Consider the following 12,189-nt stretch of genomic DNA (forward strand, 5'->3'; position numbering starts at 1 on the left):
GGTATACCCAACTAATCCAATAGCAGTATCATGAGGCTTTATTATTATTACACACATAGCACAAGTGTGGATGTCAGAGGACAACTTTGTGAAGTTGGTTCTCCCCTCCCACCTCTAGGTTTTAGGACAGAGCTCAGGTCATCAGGATTGTGTGCTGAGTCATCTTACCAACCTCTTATTTAAAGATGAATATTCTAAAGTACAAGGAGGTCAAGCAATTTGTTCAAGATCATATAGTTATTATGGGGACCGAGAGGGGGACTGCTTGACGTAAAGACCCATTCCCAAGCAGCTCAAACTGGGAAAATATCCTCCAGCCCAGTCAGGCAAATGACAAGGAGAAGCTTGCATGGCTTCAGCCCCATTCAGTCCATTCCACCCCTAGCAGTCCCCTGAGCTGTGGGTCAACTTCAGAAAGGAAAGTGAGTTTGCCCAGAGCTTGCTACATTGTATTGCATCATATAAGTCCTTTCTTGTAGAGGAGGTTACACTACCCAGCCACTTGTCCCCGATATAATTTTTTAACTGTGTTGTTTGCCTGCACTTGATCCAAAACCTTTTCAATCTGGCTTTACATTAAAAGCAACTGGGGGGAAAAAGGCATCGAAGATAGGCCAAGAAGGACAGAGTTGCCTAGAGCCCCCCTTCCTTTCTTTTTAACTTATAGCATTAACCATTTCAACCTATTCTTTCAAAGAGGTACGATGATATAGGATTTGAGTTTCTTAGCATTTCAACAGCAAGCCTTTCTCTTTTAGTTTTGAAAAAAAAAATGTGTTTGTTCTAAAAAAAAAAAAAAAATCTCTGATCCTCTCAAAATGAGTGGTATTAATTGTCTGCAGCAAGTTTTAAGCAAATTAAATTCTACTCCCCCCGCCCCGACAGGGTTTTTCTGTAGTTTTGGAGCCTGTCCTGGAACTCACTCTGTAGACCAGGCTGGCCATAGAGCTCCGCCAATCTCTGCCTACCGAGGGCTGAGATTAAAGGCATGCCCCACCATCACCCAGCCTGCACCCATTTTTAAATTGCTGTTGTTGACCATTTTGGTTTAGTTTCTTTGTAAAGTGTTTCTTATATAATTGGCCATTACATATCCTTTGGTTGTATGATACAGTCTTAGGGCCTTTGCACGGCCTTAGGAACTGACCTGACAGGAGGCGACGAGGGAATGAAGACAAATACACACAAATATATGGACACCTAAGAAAGCTAGAGTCGAGTGGATTAGGCTCTTTGATGGAGAAACCACAGCACCCAGGCAGCTCAGTGTGCTTATTACGTTCAGTTGAACAGTGAGCACGGGCCATTGCATACAGCTGAATAAGGAAGCAGACTTAACTCATCTCACTAGGAGCAGTTTCAGGCCTTAAACAACCAGGGGAGAGAGCTATGGTGAACATTTTCTGCACACACTGTCAATATCCACACTCAGGAAGGCTTTGCCATCCCTTTGAGCGTCCATCCGTCTCCCACGGCCCTTGACATGGCTGTATCCATGTCAACAGCACATATTTTCTCAGGACTTCACTCCCTCAGGGCTTCCTCTACTCCCACACTCTTATTTTGATTATTGTCATCACAACTGTGTTTACTCAATTCCTCCAAACAATTAGAACAAATTTATTAAGGAATCAAATACTGCTATGGGCAGTTTCTTGCCCTATTCTCAATTCTTCCTCAGAGGCAATTACTTTCAAGGTTTTTGTTTGTTTGTTCTTGTTTTGCAGTAATTTTAGATTAACAGAGGAATTACAAAGACACTATGGAAAATTACTGCATGTCTGCCAGGCAGCTTCTCCTATTGTTAAGATGTTACATCACCGTGACACACTTATCCAACTTCAGAAAATGACATTGGAAAACTCCTGCTAGCTGAGCTGTTGACTCTATTCAGGCTTCACTTTTCCTACCAACACCTCCTTTTTCCGTTTCAGAACTCAGTGTCCACTATCACATCACACTGTCTCACATGCTTCCTAACCTCTGTGTACTCTGTGATAGTTTCAGTCTTATTTTTCATGGTCTTGACATTTTTGAGGACAGGTTAGGTATTTTATAAATGATCTCCTAATTTTGATATGTGTGATTTTGTTTTTAAAAAGTGTCATTTTTATTATGTGTATTTGTGAGAGTCAGCCTGAGGAGGCCTTAAGGCCACTGTTGGATTCCTAGAGCTGGAGGTACAGTCGGGGTTTGTCCAGTATGGGTACTGGCGACCAAACTCAGGTCCTCTGGAACAACAGCAAGGGCTCTTAACTGCTGAGCCGTGTCTCCAGCCCTGGTTGTCTATTTTAAAGATATATTTTTATTAAATCTGTTCTTTTATAGGACATGTTAGTCAGCACTCAAGAGTCACAGAGGAGGAGGATCCCTGTGGTTTTGAAGTCAGCCTGGTCTAGTTAGCGAGTTCTAGGTCAGCCAGAGCTAGAAAGTGAGATTCTATTTACAGATAGATAGACAGATAGATGATAGACAATTTCGCATACCTACAGAGTACATTTTGATTATTGGCACCCACATGATCTCTTATTTTTTAAATATCTTTTATTTATCTTTTGACAATTTCATACATACATATAATGTATCTTTGTCCTATTGGTTCTGAAGATTCATGCTTCCTCTCCTCCCATCAACAGCCCCCCCATCCCGCACACACCCCTTCTAATCTTCGTGTCTTGTCCTCTTTGTTTTTCCTCACTGAGTCTGGTCAGTACAATCTGCTGGACGTTGACTGTTCTCGTTGGCTTGCTCTTGTTCAGGTACCCACAGTTGCTGTGGGTTCCTGAGAGCAATAGACATGTCATGTCCATAAGACGACGTTTTACAGCCTCCCTCCCATCCTCCAGCTCTCAGATTCTTTCTGCCCCCTTTCTCGGTGTTCCCTGAATCTTGGGAGGCCCATATAGATGTTCCATTTCAGGTGGAACACTCACTAATCACGTATTTTCAGCAACTTTTACCAGTTTTGAGTCTTTGCATTAACTGTTGCCCATTGAAGACAGAAGCGTCTCTGGTAAAGTTGAGAGCAGTTCGAATCTATGTATATAAACATAAGTATTTAGAAGGCAGTTTGATACATCTGTAGTGATATTTCCTTTGTATTTTAATAAATAAAGCCTGAAGACTAGAACGCAAAACAGTGACATTAGTCAGCTATACAGGCCAGGCAGTGGTGGCACAGACCTTTAATCCCAGCAGCCACACTAGTCAGCCATAGAGGCCGGATGGTGGTGGTGCACACCTTTAATCTCAGCACTAGAGAGGGGATTATATAAGGTGGGATGAGACATGAACTCTCTCTCTTTCAGTCTGGAGATGTCATAGAGGTAAGAGCTCTCTAGTGGCTTGGCTGCCGTGCTTTTCTGATCTTCATGGTGAACCCCAATGTCTGTCTCTGGGTTTTACACATCCATTTAGTAACAACCGTAATGGGTCCTCGTGGGCTTTAACCAGGTTTACAGTACCAGGAATGTATTTCCTATGGAGCAGGCCTCAAATCCAATCTAAAAGTGATTGGTCACCCCCATAACCTTCTTGCCATTATCACACTAGTGGGCACCTCTCTTTTTATCTATCTGTCTATCTATCTATCTATCTATCTATCTATCTATCTATCTATCTATCTATTTTTTAATTAAATGACTGCTTGGGTCATTAGTTCTAGCTTCTTTTTTTTCTTTTTTAATTGATTTTTATTGAACTCTACATTTTTCTCTGCTCTCCTCCCTCCCCCCTTCCCCCTTCAATCCTCCTCCAAGGTCCCCATGCTCCCAATTTACTTAGGAGATCTTGTCTTTTCTCCTTTCTACTTCCCATATAGATTAGATCTATGTAAGTCTCTCTTAGTGTCCTCATTGTTGTCTAAGTTCTCTGGGATTGTGGTTTGTAGGCTGGCTTTCTTTGCTGTGTGTTTAAATACCACCTATGAGTGAATACATGTGATAATCGTCTTTCTGTGTCTGGGTTACCTCACTCTAAATAATGTTTTCTAGCTCCATCCATTTTACTGCAAAATTCAAGCTGTCGTCATTTTTTCTGCTGTGTAGTACTCCATTGTGTAAATGTACCACATTTTCCTTATCCATTCTTCAGTCGAGAGGCATTTAGGTTGTTTCCAGTTTCTGGCTATGACAAACAAAGCTGCTATGAACATAGTTGAGCACATGTCCTTGTGGCACGATTGTTTTTAAACAGAACTTATTTTAACTGTGTGTGCATGTATGTCTGTGTGTCCTTGTGGCCTGAATAATACCTCCTAGCAACACGAAAGTTAGCCATCAGGGAGGAAATCGCTGATCAGTTCAAGGTTGCTCTTTCTGTGCCTTGAAGCTATAGCATGCCGTGTCTTCAGCAATGGGGTCCTACTTATATAGCATGGTGGGCAACCAAGTGGGCTGGCAATGGCCTCTGGGCCTCTCTAATAACTCATAGAGAGGGAGTCTACCCTCGACACTGTGGTTTTCCTTTAATAACTTGTGCCTTCTGGGGGAAGTGGATTTTTTCCCCTGACATGATTGATACATCATAGCATTGGGTACATTGTACATCTGTTAATTGACTAACCACAGGTGATGCTACTTTTAATGCTTGGTTCCTGCTCCGTTTAAGAATTTTCTGACATGTCTAATATCTATTTTCTTACAAGTCTCTTCTGAAAATGCACTGCTTTAATTTTTTAAAACACAGTGACTTTATATCCTTTAAATATTGTAATACAATATTGACAGATTGTAAATGCTTAAATGATACAGGGCACAAAGTAGTCTTCTGAGAAGCAAGGGAAAGGGCCCTTCTAGGTCAGCATCATCCTGGGAAAAGGATAGGCCAGATCTTCTGAAACTTAAATACGCAGTCCAGTTACCTGTGTATCTTGCCAGGGGCAGTCAGCGGGCCTGAGACAGAATCTGAATTCAGAATTTCTAATGAGTAGACTATGAATTCTTTTATCCATTTTATTTGGAAGGAAATGAAGATTCAGAAAGACTGAAAACATTTTTAAGAGTCATAGTCTGGTCAGTGACAGAGAATATGGCTATATTTGGCAAACTTTAATTAACTACTCTGAAGCTATACCCATCCTCACAGTTACAGTCAACTTTTTAACAGCTTTTCCTTCTTGTCAAGAAGATCCCCTGCCCCATTAAGCCTCTCTGAAAACAAAAAGTGCTTTCTTTGTGATCTTCTACAAAAAGGATGTCATGAAGACATGAGTTTTCTCGGTTCTGCTGTATGAAATAGCAAAAGCATACACTTGAATAGCTAATCTACTTAATTAGAATTGGTGGTAGGGTTGGGAAAGACGATAATTTCATGCTTACAAAAGTTTGGTGACATCAGCATTGGAAGAGTTGGGACAATTGTAACAAATTAAGGGTTAGGGGGTCGAGGAATTGTTTAGGATTCTTTTTTTCCAAAACATACCATAAATGCCGGTGTTCAGTCATGATAGGAATAAAAGATAGTGTTGTCAGAAGTGGGATTCGAACCCACGCCTCCAGGGGAGACTGCGACCTGAACGCAGCGCCTTAGACCGCTCGGCCATCCTGACACGTGGCGACAAGTTTTCCATACTTTCTTATAAGCTGATAAACACTGGTGACGCACCCTTTACCTGTGGTTCGTTTGTTTATGATTTCAAATAAAAAGAAAAGCGAGCTTCCCCGGAAAGGTTTTACAAAGCAGACGAAGTGAAAGTGGGTCACAGGTCTTTCCTATCTCCTACTTCCTCATCACTTTTAACTTTCCATCTCCATCTCTTCTGGGAACCTTTCGATCGCCTCTCTCCCGGGCCGAGTCAGCCCGGGGAGGATCTTCTACTGGTCAGTTCTCCTCCCCACCTTCCGTCCTAAATCGCCTAACCGAACCCGTGCCGGCTGGACTCTGGGTACTACTGCCCGGTGGAGCTAAGTGGGTGCGGAGCCCCGAGCTGGGAGTGTCGGACTGTGAGCAGCTGAGAAGAAAAGAAAGTAACTTCTGCCAGAGTTTCCTTACAAAACCGGCTTTAAAGGTTACAGAAACCGACAGAAACCCACTCAAACCGCGGTCGGCAAATTTTCACTTGCATTAGAGAGACTAGAGGAAACTCCAGGTTACATCGCGTTGGTGGTATAGTGGTGAGCATAGCTGCCTTCCAAGCAGTTGACCCGGGTTCGATTCCCGGCCAACGCATGATAACATTTTGCTTCCTTCAGTTTATTTACGTAGAACACGGTTCACACAATGTTCTATTTTATATCTTTGAATGAAACCAGCTCCGCCAAGTTGGGGCCGGACTGGGTTCCTGAAGTTAACTTTATCTTTTCTGTTTTGAAAATTTTCTGGAGTCTGTGCTCTCTTGTCAGAATTTCAGATTCGCATAGGCCTTCGTATCCGAGAGGCTCATACAGTAGGAGTGAGTTCTTGAGCGTTTTAAAACTATCCGGTGCGCGTAAGGATCGCATTTTTAAATTTGATTTTAATTGAACTAATCGAAATGAGTAATTAATGGAGTCATTAACTAAATGTCTATTCATTTCGGCTACTGAAGAACTTTTAAGCAGGGAACAGGCATATTTGTGTTTTTGATTTGTCTATTTTTATGAAATTTACATAGATACTAAGAAAAAAATCTAATAATTTTTTTTATTGATTACATGTCGAAACATATTTTGAATGTATGAGGCTGAATAGAATTTATTAAACTTATCATGCCTTTGTTACTGGTTAAGCTTGTTCTTTGATAAGTTCACATGTGTCTCGCGCTCTCCTTTATTTCCCTCTCACTCTTCAATCCCTTTTTCACTTTTCTGTTTTTTTGGGGGATTTTAATGAGGAACCTGTTTCTTTCTACTGTGTAATCTTACTGTTAGAAAATTGACAGATACAAGAAATTTTCACATTACCTCATCTAGACAATAAAAACAAAATTTTACTTTTAAGGGTAGGCGGATTGCTGAAAAGTACTTTTCTTGAGCAGCTACTCTAAGAGGTTTTGTATAGTTGTCCTCGTTAGTATAGTGGTGAGTATCCCCGCCTGTCACGCGGGAGACCGGGGTTCGATTCCCCGACGGGGAGACTATCAATGCATAATTTTTTTTTAATCCATCTATTTTTATCCTTTCCATCAATTTTTGGTCAGCCTTCCTATTAAAGAGGGATAATCACTTCTAAAAACTCAGGGCTTAGATTTCAAGACCTTGTCTCTCTCTAACCAAACTAGTAGGAAAGGGGCAGCGACCCCTCAGTAGGAGCAGTTACTTAACCCCGCCTGTCGCTAGGGTTCAGATGTTTTCACACTTCCTAAAACACTGTACTTCGACGATGGTTCCACCTATGGCGCTACACCATAGCGAGGTGGCAGCGGGGGCTAGACCAAGTTTTCAAGTCCGAAGTCCTTACCACTGCCACACTGTAGGATGTAAATAGGGGAAACATCAATCCACCCCTGCAGGCGACCACACAAGAACAGAAATGTCCTCTCTGAACTTAGCACAGAAGGAGCGCTGATCTGAATGAAAGTCGGGAGGCTTATCTTTTGTTTTAATGTTGGCTGTTTAAAACTACTAAGGAAAAGTTGCTTCTGGGGAAATAATTTGATTGCTTTGGCAAGACTGTTTTCTGCTTTCGTACACTGGATCCATGATCGCTGAGATCCCTTTCAGTATTTAAGTCCTGCAAAACACACTCCCTCACCAGGAAGACTGATTTGTACAGTCAAACAGCTCTCCAAACTCAGTTCTCTGACCTCAAACTGCTCAACCTAGTAAAGCCCCAATTTCAGCATTTGTTTTCATTGCTTTCTTATGTTAAACGACATAACTACACCATAATTTCGCTAACAAATTTCTTATTTCTGAGCATTTATGTTATTTCCAGTGGATTTCCCCCTATCTCTCTGTCTCTCCCTCCCCCCTCTCTTAGACTGTCTCTCCCCCACCCTGTGCACGTGTGTTAATTATATCTATTTTGAATGGTTGTTTTGAGTGTAAATGACTACATGTGTAAAAGAATCTGCTTATGTAGTATATGTTCATATGCTCATTTTGAAAAAAAAATATACATTTCTTTTCCAGTAATACATACCCCTTGATGAAAAATGGAGAATAAGCACCCCACTCTCACTGTGCAGGAACGATCTGCTCTTGTTTTGCTGGCTATTTCTCTGGCTTTTATTCTTCCAGGGCTGGGAATGGAGCCCAGGGTCTCCTGCACGCTCTGTGCTGAGTTACGTACATCTCGGGCTAGCTCCCTTGGGCTTTTGGGGGTGGGGTGAGGTGGAGGTGGGGCGTATTTTGAAAATAAAGTTGGAAATAAAACTGTGCGTATTGCTAGCTTTTAGATAAGATTAATTTTTAGAGCTACCTTGTCCTCATGGTGGAGTTAGAGACGATCACAGAGTTCTTCTACACACGCATATAGGCTCTCCCACTTGCTCCAGTTGGCACCAGAGTGATCTGCTTCTTACCGCTGGTGATCTCTACTGACTCCTCATAAGCACCCAAAGACATAGTTTCCTTAGTCCACTCAGTGTTGAACATTTCACGAGTTTGGACAGATGGATAATGGTTTTTTTTTTAAATCTGCTTGACTTTTTATTTACAATCGTTCCATTTCTACAGATATTAAATATTAGCCTGAAACATGCTCCCATCATTTCATCGTGTTGTGCTCTAGAGCACAGTTTTGAACGTTTATGCTGTTTCCAGTGTCTTCCTGCTGTCTGAGCTGTGTGGGATCTGAGCCTTTCATATGCACGGTTCACCTTGGCTACCCTAGAATCCCCCTAGCACGCGTCCAGTTCAGGAGGCAGGCAAGGATCTGAGAGGCGGTTGTGTTTTATTTTAGTTTTCAGAACTGACTTTCCCTCGTGTGACTCTCCTTTCTGGGATTTACTCCTTCAACTTTTGCCCTTTAAAATATTGAGTGAAGACTTAGTATCTGTTATCTCTACCATATAAAAGCCACTTATTAGAATGATACCTATAATTAGGTTAAGGATTAATGAAACAATGCAATGTGTAGTTAAGTCATGGGGTGTGCTGTGTTTCCTGATATGTTTGTTGGCTTGGCATGGCGTGGCACCGGAGCAATAGCTGAGAGCTTACATTCCTATTCACAAACAAAACCCAGAGAAAGCTCTGGCAACAGCCTTTTGAAGTCTCAAAACCCACCCCATCAATGACACACTTCCTCCGACAGGGCCACATATCCTCATTCTCCCCAAACAGTTCCACCAATTGGGATCAAGCACTCAAATATATGAGCCTCTGGGGACCATTCTCACTTAGACTTCCACAAAGTGCCAAAACAATTTCAATGGAAAGGTCATGTAGCAATTATATATATACACACACTTGCATACACATATATACACACATACACATATATACACATACACATATGTGTGTGCATCACAAAATATAAATATATACATGGATCATTTCTGCATATAAGGTATCTATGTTTTTATGAAATCTTTGAAAATATTGACCTCCACTTAAACTGAATCTCAGTATTAACGAAAGATGCCACAGAAACACACCCAAGGAGGTACTAGTGTGTGGAGGCTCCAGGGAACTTCTGAGACCTGGGCAATCCAGAAAACGGCTCATTAGATCCCAGCCCTGATGAGGACGCTTGAACTGAAGGCAGTAGAATAAGGGGAATGCGCCCTTTGATACTCGTTTGCAGGTGTGTCATTGTTAACGTCGTTAAGTTGCAAGAATTTTTAAATTTCCTGTTTCGCCTGGGTGACTCACGCTCCAGGAGACTTCAAAACCGTCGGTGTGATTTGTTATTAAGAACCCTTGGTACTTTTTGCCAGACATGCCTGGAAACGCGGTTACTGTGTTAAAAATAATGAGTTAGCCGGGCGGTGGTGGCGCCTTTAATCCCAGCACTCGGGAGGCAGAGGCAGGCGGATGTCCGGGAGTTCGAGGCCAGCCTGGTCTACAAGAGCTAGTTCGGGATGGGCACCAAAGCTACAGAGAAACCCTGTCTCGAAAAACCAAAAAAAAAAAAAAAAAAAAAAAAAAAAAGAGTTAATGTATCAGTACTTACGCACGCACAATTGCACACGTAAATTATCTAGACCAGTAACGTTTCTGAGCAAAACCAAATTAATTCCCAAACTCAGAGAGCGTCCATTTTGGATTTCCTTAAGGCTCTCGGTTCTTTGATCGTCTTGTGCTCCGCTATCCTCAGCCTCGGTGGGTAGAACCCGGACTTGCTGCTAACGAAACAGCCGCAGGTGCCCTTCCTTACCGTATTTATGGTAGGGTGCCACCAGTTTGGACTTCAATTTTTAACACAATTTTTGGCAGATGTAGCCGACCAATGTATTCTTTAGTGAACTGACTTGACAGCCACACCAATCACCGCCTGTCTCTGTGGCGCAATCGGTTAGCGCGTTCGGCTGTTAACCGAAAGGTTGGTGGTTCGAGCCCACCCAGGGACGGATAAGGAGTCTTTTGTGTACCTCACATCCTAGGAATCTGTCTTTCAAGGAACCCAACGCTAGCTAGAGCTACCTTCCTCTGCTAACCGCAAGGAGCTTTGTGTCTGATATTCTTGATGTTATGTTGTGGTTAAGAAACTCCTCGGCTTACTTGTTTTGCTCTTTTCGCGGTTAAGGTTGCAGTTTCAGTGTAGAAATTACATCTGAAAGCTGATTACTCTGGGAGTTTGGACGTTCAATGCTAATGGTCCGAAGACTTCTTCATCTGTTCTGATGAAACTGAGCTTTCCTTCGTATTTCCTTGCTCCCGAATCCCTCCGTGGCTGTCACTTGTCACCCTTTACTTCCTCCTTAATCTCGGCATCATCTGCTAGGAGCACTAGGGGTTCCCTTTTTCAGTTAATTTTCAGCTCCGGTAGCCGCCCCCAGAATCTGTTAACTCCGCACCCGATCGGCGCCAACTCCTTCAATACCATCTCTTCAGCTCTGACCGCAAGGTCTTAGAGCGAGTGGCCCTCAGAATTCCCCTTCTCCCCCAGTGCCTCCTTTAGACCTAGGAGAACCACATCTCCTAAATTCGCAGTTTGGCTTTTAAATCGTCGCCCTGAACTTCCAACTTCTTTCTCTCTTGCCTGGCAAACTTCCCTTTTCATGCTTTCCCCCAGAATGAACCTCTTTTGCCGGCTTCTCCACTCTCCCGCTACCTGCTTGTTCTGCTGTTAGACCCAGAGCTTCCGGATCCAGGATGAAATTGAGTTGTTCACGTGATCTTTTCAGCACCTACTCTCACGGCTGGCACATTGTAGGCGAGGAAGGCCAGCACACGAGACATTTTACGACCCTGGGACCCAACTTGGTCTTGGTTTATGTGTACACACACTTGCTATAATGCGAGAGGCACACTAGTCCCTCCCCCTGAATGATGGCACACGTATCCGGCTCCAAACAACTCTCGGAGCAAACTCAGAACCCTTCGGGCCCCAACCTGCACTGGGCTATACATACCCCATCTCTGAAAAATAACTTGTCTCCTCACGCCGGACAACAATCAAAATTAGACCGTTTCTATTATTTGTGTGTATGCTCAATAGGCCTGGATTGACGAGCAGAAGAATTGGTCCAGCCTGAATTGGTTTGGGGTGCGGGTCCTTTAGCGATCTTTTAGGGAAACTCTCCTATTTGCCGTCTTACGCTTAGGCACAATAGGGAAAGCATATGACTAAAATCAGATGACTCTGGGAAGGGACATAGAAACAGAAAAGTTGGTTTTCATAGTCTCGGTGCCTTTTCTAATTTTTACTAAGACGACTTTGGTCAGCAGAACTGTCCTCACCTTCTGCCCATTCTTTTTGTTTGTTTGTTTGTTTGTTTGTTTGTTTTCTTTTGTTTTTGTTTTTCGAGACAGGGTTTCTCTGTAGCTATGGAGCCTGTCCTGGAACTGGCTCTTGTAGACCAGGCTGACCTCGAACTCACAAAGATCCGCCTGTCTCTGCCTCCTGAATGCTGCTGACCATTCTTTTGTGAGAGTTTGTGGTCTCTTCACTGTTCAGATCCTGAGCTACCTGTATGTGTTAACTCGGCACAATCCCAGCTATTTGCTGCTTCTTTTCAACCCTACCCCACTCCCACAATGGCCTAGAATTGACCGAAGCCCTAGAGCCACACACTGAGACACTTCAATATGACATGTTCTGAGGCCATTCCAATTGTGGTGGAGACTCCCCTGACAGCTCAAGCTGATGTCACACGTGCAG

The 12,189-nt window shown here is 42.9% G+C and overlaps 4 non-coding genes across 4 annotated transcripts; 3 read left to right on the top strand and 1 right to left on the bottom strand.

Annotated features, from left to right (window-relative positions):
• Nucleotides 1-5,465: 5,465 nt before the first annotated feature.
• On the bottom strand, nt 5,466-5,548 carry Trnal-cag (transfer RNA leucine (anticodon CAG)). The gene has a single exon. It is a non-coding gene; the product is annotated as a tRNA-Leu (tRNA).
• Nucleotides 5,549-6,096: 548 nt separating this feature from the next.
• Trnag-ucc (transfer RNA glycine (anticodon UCC)) lies at nt 6,097-6,168 on the top strand. The gene has a single exon. It is a non-coding gene; the product is annotated as a tRNA-Gly (tRNA).
• Nucleotides 6,169-6,981: 813 nt separating this feature from the next.
• Trnad-guc (transfer RNA aspartic acid (anticodon GUC)) lies at nt 6,982-7,053 on the top strand. Its single transcript has one exon. It is a non-coding gene; the product is annotated as a tRNA-Asp (tRNA).
• A 3,308-nt stretch (nt 7,054-10,361) lies between these two features.
• On the top strand, nt 10,362-10,435 carry Trnan-guu (transfer RNA asparagine (anticodon GUU)). Its single transcript has one exon. It is a non-coding gene; the product is annotated as a tRNA-Asn (tRNA).
• The last annotated feature ends 1,754 nt before the right edge of the window (nt 10,436-12,189 follow it).

The sequence above is a fragment of the Chionomys nivalis genome, chromosome 5 (genome assembly GCF_950005125.1).
Source record: "Chionomys nivalis chromosome 5, mChiNiv1.1, whole genome shotgun sequence".
Lineage (NCBI taxonomy): Eukaryota > Metazoa > Chordata > Mammalia > Rodentia > Cricetidae > Chionomys > Chionomys nivalis.